The sequence below is a fragment of the Aquarana catesbeiana genome, linkage group LG01, assembly GCF_042186555.1.
Source record: "Aquarana catesbeiana isolate 2022-GZ linkage group LG01, ASM4218655v1, whole genome shotgun sequence".
NCBI classification, from domain to species: domain Eukaryota; kingdom Metazoa; phylum Chordata; class Amphibia; order Anura; family Ranidae; genus Aquarana; species Aquarana catesbeiana.
Window position 1 is genome coordinate 838030678 of NC_133324.1, and position 11851 is coordinate 838042528.

The 11851-nt window shown below is 42.3% G+C and overlaps 1 long non-coding RNA gene across 1 annotated transcript in view; it reads left to right on the forward strand.

Annotated features, from left to right (window-relative positions):
- Positions 1-10979, forward strand: part of LOC141124450 (uncharacterized) — a 48853-nt gene extending 37874 nt beyond the window's left edge. The window contains exons 2-4 of the long non-coding RNA XR_012240887.1: positions 10281-10346; positions 10509-10693; positions 10773-10979. This is a non-coding gene — a long non-coding RNA (uncharacterized lncRNA). The remainder of the gene's footprint in view (positions 1-10280; positions 10347-10508; positions 10694-10772) is intronic.
- The last annotated feature ends 872 nt before the right edge of the window (positions 10980-11851 follow it).

An 11851-nucleotide genomic window follows, 5' to 3' on the forward strand; every position in this document is an offset into this window, starting at 1 on the left:
GGGGATGATAAGGGATTATATAAAAGACTTTAGTAACGGAAACGGTATCATCAGCAGTAATCAGCATGGATTCATAAAGAATCGTTCTTGCCAAATCAATCTATTAAGCTTCTATGAGGAGGTGAGTTGCCATCTAGATAAAGGAAGGCCCGTAGACGTGATGTATCTGTATTTTGCAAAAGCGTTTGACACAGTTCCCTATAAATGTTTACTGTACAAAATAAAGTCCGTTGGCATGGACCATAGAGTGAGTACATGGATTGAAAACTGGCTACAAGGGTGAGTTCAGAGGGTGGTGATAAATGGGGAGTACTCGGATGTGGTCAGAGGTGGGTAGTGGGGTCCCCCAGGGTTCTGTGCTATATATATATAAATAAATAGGACCAATCCTATTTATTTTGTTCATAAACGACTTGGAGGATGGGATAAACAGTTCAATCTCTGTATTTGCAGACGATACTAAGCTAAGCAGGGCAATAACTTCTCCGCAGGATGTGGAAACCTGGCAAAAAGATCTGAACAAATTAATGGGGTGGGCAACTACATGGCAAATGAGTTTTAATGTAGAAAAATGTAAAATAATGCATTTGGGTGACAATAATATGAATGCAATCTATACATTGGGGGGAGAACCTCTGGGGGAATCTAGGATGGAAAAGGACCTGGGGGTCCTAGTAGATGATAGGCTCAGCAATGACATGCAATGCCAAGCTGCCGCTAACAACGCAAACAGAATATTGGCATGCATTAAAAGGGGATCAACTCCAGAGATAAAATGATAATTCTGCCGCTCTACAAGACTCTGATCCGGCCGCACCTAGAGTATGCTGTCCAATTCTGGGCACCAGTCCTCAGGAAGGATGTACTGGAAATGGAACAAGTACAAAGAAGGGCAACAAAGCTAATAAAGGGTCTGGAGAATATTAGTTATGAGGAAAGGTTGCGAGCACTGAACTTATTCTCTCTGGAGAAGAGACGTTGAGAGGGGATATGATTTCAATTTATATATACCGTACTGGTGACCCCACAATAGGGATGAAACTTTTTTGCGGAAGGGAGTTTAACAAGACACGTGGCCACTCATTAAAATTTGAAGAAAAGAGATTTAACCTTAAACTACGTAGAGGGTTCTTTACTGTAAGAGCGGCAAGGATGTGGAATTCCCTTCCACAGGAGGTGGTCTCAGTGGGGAGCATCGATAGTTTCAAAAAACTATTAGATAAGCACCTGAAAGACCGCAACATACAGGGATATATAATGTAATACTGACATATAATCACACACATAGGTTGGACTTGTGTCTCTTTTTTCAACTTCACCTACTATGTAACTATGTAACTTACTGTTCAGTAAGTCATAGCTGATAAGTCAGCTGACTATGTCTGAAAGTAAAACAAAAGACAAAGTTAAGTTTAATTTTGGATAGTGTGGAGAGGGATTAGAGTATCTGTCAGGTTTTTATTGCTGTCTGTGTCCCCATTAGGGAGATTCATCCTCTCAATTTGTCATGTTTACCATTAATATTGAAAGAGAAAGTAATAGAAAATGAATTTGGAGTTGTTTCCAGGACAGACGGAAATTTAAAATGTTGGGTTGTCCCCTTCTCAAAGAAGAATCTTCCAGTGGGGACACTAGTTTTAGTGACCCTGGTGACAACCAGGGATCCCCCCACTCTAGAGGGCTTTTCTCTCATTTCCTGTTTTGCCTATGGGACACTAAGTCCCCAGTGGGACACAGATGGCAAAAAAACCTGACCTGAAAAAAGTTTTGCCTTTAGTTCTACTTGAATCTATATTTGTTGCTGAAACCACTCTGACATAAGCTATAACAATTTAGACTGAGATGATTTTTCAATCTTATTGGTGATGCTTTCATAACTGATTCTTCTGTATGAACACACTATAGTCTCTGTTTCTAGGATCTAGTAACAGTTCAGCTCCCACAGCCAGTTTCATTCTATGTTGCATACATTTCTTTCAATTCCACCTAAGAGAAATAAGCTTCCCTTATAAATCAAACACGCTCTTAATGAGTAGCAAGTATCAACATTTGAGACTCTCTCTCATCTTAATATCCCTTGCTTAGACCCAAGCTCAATACTTATGAGATTATCTCACAGCAAAATCAGAATAATGCTTTATGATTATGAGCTAAGGCATACAATGCATTATTCCTCTGCCAACTTGCTGTAGAGATTACAATAAAACATTGACAGGAAAGGTTTGTATGGCTTTTAGCCCTTATTTTTTTGTATTTTGCTGTGAGGGAGCAAAGATTGGATTCCCAAGGCTATACCTTCATAACTACACCTTGTCTTCCAGAGGGTCTGCAGTGTCATTTCTCTTTCTCATGATTCTTCCATTGCCAGTCTCAAACTTTAATGGATTGTCACGGAATAGAGGAAGCCATCCCAGACCTTCACATCGATATCTAAAGAGCCCATTTCACTTTTTTTTTATTCAAATGGAACTGTAATCTACAACACAATTATTTCTACTTCATTTTAGGCCACCTAAGTTAACCTCATTTAAAATGTCTTATATTATGATTTAACCACAGCCAAAATAATGACAGGGAGACTTTCTCAGGATACATTGTATTGATAAACGACAGAATTATAGTGAATAAATTAACACTATAAAAACCTAATGTGCTGCCTAATATAGGCTGTCAACTGAAAGTGCCTATTACCAGTTAGGTTCTTTAGGGAACCCCTGCTAAAAATTACTACCTGTACAACTCATGATACATTAGTGTAATGGTCAGTGGGAAGAATGCTCCTTACATTCGTGGTCATCGGGAAGAATTCCTCCCTTACAGATAGCTAAAAGGATCAATGGTGTTAGTGGGAACTTATCTGAGAGTCAGCAATTTCTCATTGGTCAAGGAACCCCTAGCAACCTGTGGAGGAACCCTAGGGTTCCACAGAACCTTGGTTGAGAAACCCTGGTCTACTAATTTATTCAGATATGTACATTGATGTTATCTTATTTTCACTGGTACTTTACACTCACCGGGAGGACATTAAGCCCTGACCTCTCTGAATATAAAAGGTCCCCACTTTTGCAGCTGTAAAGGTAGATTTGATTATTTTTAATCTTATTGGTATATTGCAGCATTAATGTAACAGTGTGACTGCTCATATGCCTCACACAGATTATGACTTTTCACATACCTATAATCTGTGGTGGTAATATGGACTTTCAAGTACGCTGGAGAGCTATCTAGATCTTGACTCATCTCATATTTTGTCATACATTTTATGGAATGACAATAGTAGGAGTGATCCTGATGCTCTTTAACAACATAGGTGGATCTTTAAGATAAGGTAGCACCTACAATTACTGAAAGCAATAGATTTTGATGGACACATTCAAGTGATTGTAAACCTATTTTTTTTTTAAATAGCAAACATGTTATACTTACCTGTTCTGTGCAATAGTTTTGCACAGAGCAACCCCAATTCTCCTCTTCTTGGAGCCCCCGCTGGTGCTCCTGGTTTATCCTTTTCTTGGTCTGCCACCATGGGAAGATGCTCCCTGTTGTGGCATACCAGCGGGCCCGATCCCGAGCCACGCTACCTGTGTCCATTGACACAGACAGTGGGGCTCAGCTCACCCCCTGCTCCCTTGCCACAGGATTTGATTGATGGCAGCAGGAGCCTATGGCTACCCTTGCTATCAGTCTGCCCAGTGAGGAGGGAGGGAGCAGAGAGAGCCACTGCGACACAGCGCTGGATTGAGATTAGGTTCAGGTATATATAAGGGGGGGGGAGGGGTTTACGGAGAGCTGCACACAGGTTTTTCACCTTAGTGCCTAGAATACATTAAGGTAAAAAAAAGCCTACTACCTTTACAACCACGTCTTTTTTTTTTTTTAGAAATGTATGTGTATGAAATATGCTATGAAAACGAATGACCTCTGCCATAATTAATTAGTACAAAGACTGCCTACAGTCTGACCTATTTCAAGATGTTAGTTAAACCTAATACTTTGTTATTATATATTCTGATTATATCTACATCAGTGCTGTACAAAGTGATGGCCACATCTTTTAATATACGTCATACTGGGGTGTTTAGGATTTGCTTAGACTAGAGTAAACCACTCATATCAAGCAAACAGATGTAAATTCTACTAATACGGATGGTCATGGTACAAACTGTTCCTTTGTTCACTGCATGATCCCAAACTTAGTGCTGCAGGACAATCAAAATTGGGTTACATACATTTATTGCTAAAACTGGTGAATATCTAGGTTGGAGGCTGGATTTGTGCAAGTGCTTTGGGAAGAGAAAATAATATCAAATCTCAGTGAGGAGCACAAACATAAAAAGCTACTAGGCCTAACTCCATCTAAAAATCATCTTGAAATGTTTATTTACTAGGGTATGATTTTCTGATCACCGGTTTATTGTTGTGTGTGATGTAACAGTGCAGGAACAGTTATTACTAAGGAGATGTCCATGTATATAGTTTCCATCTTGGACTAGATCAGTAGGGACTTGTACCTTGTAAAAGTTGATAAAGGAAGCTTAAAGGTAACACTAACAAACACACACATATATGCAGTATATGTGTAGTTTGTGTGTTATAGCTGCCATTACAGTGCCTTGAAAAAGTATTCACACCCCTTGAAATTGTCCACATTTTGTCATGTTACACCGAAAAGCGTAAACATATTTTGTTGGGATTTTATGTGATAGACCAACACAAAGTGGCACATAATTGTTAAGTGGGAGGAAAATAATAAACGGTTTTCAAATTTTTTACAAATAAATATGTAAAAAGTATGGCGTGCATTTATATTCAGCCCCCGTGAGTCAATACTTTTTAGATGTTTGACCATTCTTCCAGATGCACATTTGTGAGGTCAGGCACTGATGTTGGACAAGAAGGCCTGGCTTGCAGTCGGGGCTCTAATTCACCCCAAAAGAAGTCTATCGGGTTGAGGCCAGGACTCTGTGCAGACCAGTCAAGTTCCTCCTCCCCAAACTCACTCATCCATGTCTTTATGGACCTTGCTTTGTATACTAGTGCGCCTGTCATGTTCGAACAGGAAGGGGCCATCCCCAAACTGTTCCAACAAAGTCTGGAGCATGAAATTGTCCAAAATGTCTTGGTATGCTGACGCCTTAAGAGTTCCCTTTACTGGAACTAAGGGGACAAGCCCAACCCCTGGAAAAACAACCCCACATCATAATAACCCCTCCACCAAATGATTTGGACCAGCGCACAAAGCAAGGTCCATAAAGACACGGATGAGCGAGTTTGGGGTGGAGAAACTTGAGAGCAGAGACTGCGATCCAGGCCTTCTCGTCCAACATCATTGCCTGACCTCACAAATGCTCTTCTGGAAGAATGCTCAAACATTCCCAAAGACACACTGCTAAACCTTTTGGACGGCCTTCCCAGATGAGTAGAAGCTGTTATAGCTGCAAAGGGTGGGCCAACTCAATATTGAACCTTACAGACTAAGACTGGCATGCCATTAAAGTTCATGTGTGTGTAAAGACAGGCATCCCAATACTTTTGATAATATAGTGTATGTGAGCTAGCTGATACTCAAGGTCCTCTCTCTGGCTGTTTCTCTTGTGAGAACCTGCTTCTAGGTGAAAAGGCTGAGTGCTAACTAAAACACATAGAAGTACTGCCTGTTTGTTACAGGGCAATCCATTAGGGGGTATGTAGCGATGGGGGGGGGGGGTCTCTCTATGCTATTATCTTATATTTACTTTCCCTGGAAGCACCTTCCAAGACAATATATACCCAGCACAAAAAAATTAGGAGTTTAGGACTTTATTTAGCACATATAAAGTCTTACATTTCTTTGTGATGGGTGCAACGCATTAGAGGCACCCTGTTAGTCAGGAACTGAACTAAGTTTAGTTAGTGGCTCAGATAAGCAGACATTTATTTTATGCTATGGACTTGCTGTACAAAGCCCTCCTGTGCAGGGGGTGGACTGACCATTGAGCCACTCGGGCACTGCCCGAGGGCCCTGGGCCGCTAGGGGGCCCCATCAGGGTTGCCAACCTCAGTAAAACCAGGGACAGTATGTATAAATCTGTGTTTTTTTTTTTACATCTGTCTGTGTATACTGTGTGTACATGTATGTGTATACTGTGTGATTGTATACTGTGTGTGTGTATACTGTGTGGCCCCATAATCTCTAATTGTCTGGGGGCTCCATAATCTCCTGTTGCCCGGGGGCCCCATGAGTTATCAGTCCGCCCCTGCTCCTGTGTTGAACTGTGTTTGTTTGATGCCTTACTAAAAGTGTAGGACAAACCTGCCTGGACTGTACCTGTGTGTCCCTGTCTTGCCCAGGGCCGTCTTTAACACAGGGCAAAAGGTGCAGCTTCCTCGAGCCCAGTCATTGTTGTGATGCCCAAAGCAGCTGCCCCTTGAGCTTGTGCTGCCTGTAAATAGTTGATATGTGGATTGGGGGGGGGGGGGCAAGAAAATGTTTGCCCAGGGTCCAATCAGTATTAAAGTTGACCCTGGTCTTTCCAAAATTAGTTTTGCTTTTCCCCTTTATATTATGCATATAAAAATCAACTGCATGTTATGAAATTGTGTTAATGATTAGAACGACTTTTTTCTTTGTATAGTTTTTGCTTATGTATGTACATGTGGGCAACAGTACACCTTATATTTACCCTATAGGTCTCTCTTGGGTCCTGGTATTCACATTAAATCTATTAGGACATCTAGATAACTTACATAACAATCTGAAAGTCAAAATGCTTCCACTCCATGATCGTCCCACAACAAAATTCCAAGTCCATGAAATTTCTGACTTTACCACAGCTGCAATATGTTGTGGAATATGCAGATGTTACAGTTTAAACTTGCTCTACATTGCATGGCAGAAATGATTACAGCCTTTGGCGTGGCTTGAGGTTTCTTATTTTTGTTGACACATTTGGCCCGGTGTCCTTATGTAAATCTTGTACATACAACCAAGGCCCTTCACGTTATACATTTTCCTGCTTACGTCACCAGCAGATTAGCTCACATTTGGTATGATTAAATATACCTTTAACAAAGGATCTATTTTATTGACATATCTCAAGGGATACTCCTGTAGTAAACACTGTATCATGCATGTGTACTTGAGTAGGAATTTGGTATGTACAGAATAATCTTCATCTTCCCGGAAAGAACAGGAGGCCGTCTTTATTCTGCGGTAGGTTAAAACAAGTGTGTTTTGGAAGACTGCAATAATGTTTTTGTTGTCATGGGAAAAATGGCTTATTTGATAAGTAGAGGGAAGTAATGTTATCAGATTGTTTTACAAAACTGCTTAATGATAGCGTTATTTTAGACTCGAGTTTTATTGTGATATTGCTTAAAACGAAACTGATGGCTAATATAAAACATTATTACTTAAACAGCTATGAATTTATATAAAAAAAACAACATTTATTAATAAATATAACTACTATAATTACCTAAATCTTTATTAGTTCACCATAATTATTTGCACAGTAGAATTCATATTGAGAGAAGGAGAGGCAGCAATGTAAGCCAATTAGTTTCTACTGCATTGCACAGTGCTGTCAGTGTCATACATGGAGAGCAGACAAATATAATGATGGACCCATAAATGTACTGGGGCCCCTTCCTTATACTGGGGCCCCTACATTGTACATGCTATACTGTGTGGCATGGGTGCCTGAATCCTACGTGTAATTGTATGGACTTAAATAATATGTAAACCAGTGGCGGCTGGTACTTTGGAGGGGCAAGCAAACTGAAAAATTCTGAAAAAAAAACATCAGTTGCAGCCTCTGTGCCCATCATATGTAGCCTGTGCCCATCATACAACCTCTGTGGCCATCATTTGCAGCCTGTGCCCATCATATGCAGCCTCTGTGCACATCTTATGCAGTCTGTGCCCGTGATATGCAGCCTGTGCCCTTCATATGCAGCCTGTGCCCATCTTATGCAGCCTCTGTGCCCATCATATGCAGCCTGTGCCCATCATATGCAGCTTCTGTGCCCATCTTATGCAGCCTGTGCCTAACATATGCAGCCTCTGTGCCCATCATATGCAGCTTCTGCTCATCATATGCACCCTGTGCTCATCTTATGCAGCCTCTGTGCCCATCATATGCAGCCTATGTGCCCATCATATGCAGCCTGTGCCCATCATATTCAGCCTGTGCCCATCATACAGCCACTGTGTCCATAATATGCAGCCTGTGCCCATAATTTGCAGCTTCTGTGCCCATCATATGCAGCATGTGCCCGTCATATGCAGCCTGTGCCCGTCATATGCTGCTTCTGTGCCCATTATATGCAGCATGTGCCTGTCATATGCAGCTTGTTCCCATCATATACAGCTTCTGTGCCCATCATATGCAGCCTATGCCCATCATATGCAGCTTCTGTGCCCATCATATGCAGCCTGCACCCATCATATACAGCCTCTGTGCCCATCATCTGAAGCATGTGCCCGTCATATGCAGCATGTGCCCCTCATATACAGCCTCTTTGCCCATCATATGCAGCCTGTGCCCATCATATGTAGCCTTGCCCATTATACAGCCTCTGTGCCTATAATATGCAGCCTGTTCCCATCATATGCAGCTTCTGTGCCCATTATATGCAGCATGTGCCTGTCATATGCAGCCTGTGCCCATCATATGCAGCTTCTGTGCCCATCATATGCAGCCTGTGCTCATCATATGCAGCTTCTGTGCCCCTCATATGCAGCCTGCGCCCATCATATACAGCCTCTGTGCCCATCATCTGAAGCATGTGCCCATCGTATGCAGCATGTGCCCCTCATATACAGCCTCTGTGCCCATCATATGCAGCCTATACCCATCATATGTAGCCTGTGCCCATTATACAGCCTCTGTGCCCATAATATGCAGCCTGTTCCCATCATATGCAGCTTCTGTGCCCATCATATGCAGCCTGTGCCCATCATATGCAGCTTCAGTGCCCATCATATGCAGCCTGTGCCCATCATATGCAGCCTGTGCCCATCTTATGCAGCTTCTGTGCCCATATTATTCAGCATGTGCCCATCATATGCAGCCTGTGCCCATCTTATGCAGCTTCTGTGCCCCTATTATGTAGCCTGTGCCCATCATATGCAGCTTCTGTGCCCATATTATGCAGCATGTGCCCATCATATGTAGCTCCTGCCCAACATATGCAGCCACTGTGACAAGCCCCCCCACTCGCCTGCCATCAGGCCGGCACTTACCCCATCCGGGTGATGGCAGCGAGCTGGGGGATGGGCAGGCGACGGCTCCTGCATCCCGTGCGTCTCCTCCTTCATTCCGGCCCTGGGCTGTTGTGTCCCCGACTCCTCGTCCTCTCCTCCTGTGTCAGCAACGGCGGAGGAGTCCACTCCTCATGCTTCCTCCCCTGTGAGTGTGTCTCTTCTGCCAAAGCGCCAGGCGTCCAATAGGATGCCCGGCGCTTTGGCCAATCGGGAAACAGGTCTCACTGACCTTCCTCCTGATTGGCAGGGAGGCACTGTGGTGTAAAAATAGCGAAAATTAATTTGCTATGGTCACACAACAGGGTGGGATCAGGACACACTCTCTGCGCCCCAAGCCCACCCTTTTTATTGAAGCCTATTAGAGCCTCAGGCTCTAATCAGGTGCTTAAAAAAAAAAAAAAAACACCCCCGCCCACGCTGCCATAGGAGTCCATGCGTCTGGCGTCCTGAAAAGGGATGGGCGCATGGATCGGGAGGTGGCGGCAGGGAATTGGGGGGGGGGGCGTAACCCTTGCGCCCACAATGCACGAGCCGCCCCTGATGTAAACTCAATGTTTCATTTTGCTGATATGTGCCTACTGTACCATAAACTTGTATGAAAAAGTAACCTCTTCTCTTTGTATTGCTTCCTTTGTGTGAAATCCCTGGTGTTCCTGCCAGTCCTTCTGCTTTCCTATCATAAACTGACCACACTAGTCATGAGAGAACAGCGTGGTCAATTCTCTAGCTGTGCTGATAACTCAGCCTATTCTCCTTCAATAATCAGACTTGTCCTGACCTCCCTGCATAGCCATTCACTGGGAAGACCAATGTGCTGCTACTTCTCCTCCCCAGCTCTCTGAGCTGCTTATGCACCTGATAACAGAGAGTATGTGAGCACTTATAAAAAAAAAGAAAAAACAACAATGGTATTTATACTTCACACAGTGAACAGTGGCTGGTGGTGACAGCAGGCCAGTTTTTGGGCTAAATGGGTGTCTTCCACCCGGAAACACTGCTTTTCACACAACCCTTTTTCTTTTTTCTTTCCCAGACAAACATTTTTTCAGGATTTACTTTTTTACCCATGGTCTCTATGTCTGCTCCATTATTGGATCAGGTTAGTCCATTTATGTTTCTATACAAATAATTGTACAACTTTTGTCTACTCTGCTTGTTTAGTAAAGTGCTCTCATACAAAAATACTATTACATTATATAACTTGATGTTCATTTTACAAAATTTTTGCAAATGATTGAGACATATACATCTTTGTTTACAGCTTATATCTATCAAGCTACATACTGAGACAATAGGACCATTCACCTTTACTTATGCCATGTCTGCCTCCTGGCGTCCCCCTGGGGGTACCCGTGTCCGTCTTCTCCCCCTCAGCTCCCGTGCCATACTCTGGCTGCTGCCGTCCATTTGGGGGTTCAGCGTTGGAGACTCTGGTTTCGCTCATTGGTAAGTATTGGGCCGTTTTGCTCTGGCCCATTCTGCCATTGTTCTTACACCACTGTGACACATCTTTTTGTTTATTTAGATACATCTCATCCGCATCCACCCCTGATGAGCGAGCAATGATCTCGCGAAACGTGCGTCAGGTTTTCTGATGCGTGCATTTGTATATACTGCATTTTATAACATTTGTATCAACTTTAATTATTCTCTTTATTATGTGCAAATCCATTGGCTGAGCTAATATGCTATATTATCCATGTATGTACATTAATTTTAATAAACATTTCTACTGCTATTACTCTTGTTATTCAGTGGCTAACTGTGACCACCTCATTTAAAGTCCCAGGGCGACTCTCTTTTTTTTGTAGGTGAGGAGTACAAAGACAAGTGTGTCTTACAGTCAAGCATGGTGGTGGGAGTATAGAAAAACCTTGCGCTAAATATAGGTAAGACTGCTGCACTTTTACTACTCCTTGAATATGAGGAGGTGAATAAACGGTGCAGAGGTCCTCATGCGATATATGATCTCTTTTAACTTGGAGATCATTGAGATCTGGTAAGCAGCACATTTAATTATATATGGAAAAACGGATTGAAATATTTTCTCACTGGAAGTGGTTCACTTGATTTTTTTAAAAAGATTTGAACATGGATTGAAATGAAAACACCAGGACACTTTATATGTATATTTTTTTGATGAAAAAATATAATTTTATAAAATTTTTATTTTTTTTGAGGACTTTTTATTTTTTGATGAATTTAATATTTTTTTGATGAATAATTTTTTGATGATTTTGGTTTCATATTATGTTCGTTTAATCACATGGTGGTAAGTTTTGTGTTTGTTCACAATACTTCATTTTATTGATTCACATGAGACAGCGCATATCTTTTATATTTTGAGTATAGTAGTGGGAGTGTCATGGTGTGGGGCTGCATGAGTGCTGGCGGCACTGGGGAGCTACAGTTTATTTAGGGAACCATGAACGCCAACATGTACTGTGACATACTGAAGCAGAGCACTATCCCCTCCCTTCGGAGACTGGGCCGCAGGGAAGTATTCCAACATGATAACGACCCCAAACACACCTCCAAGATGACCACTGCCTTGCTAATGAAGCTGAGGGTAAATTTGATGGACTGGCCAAGCATGTCTCCAGA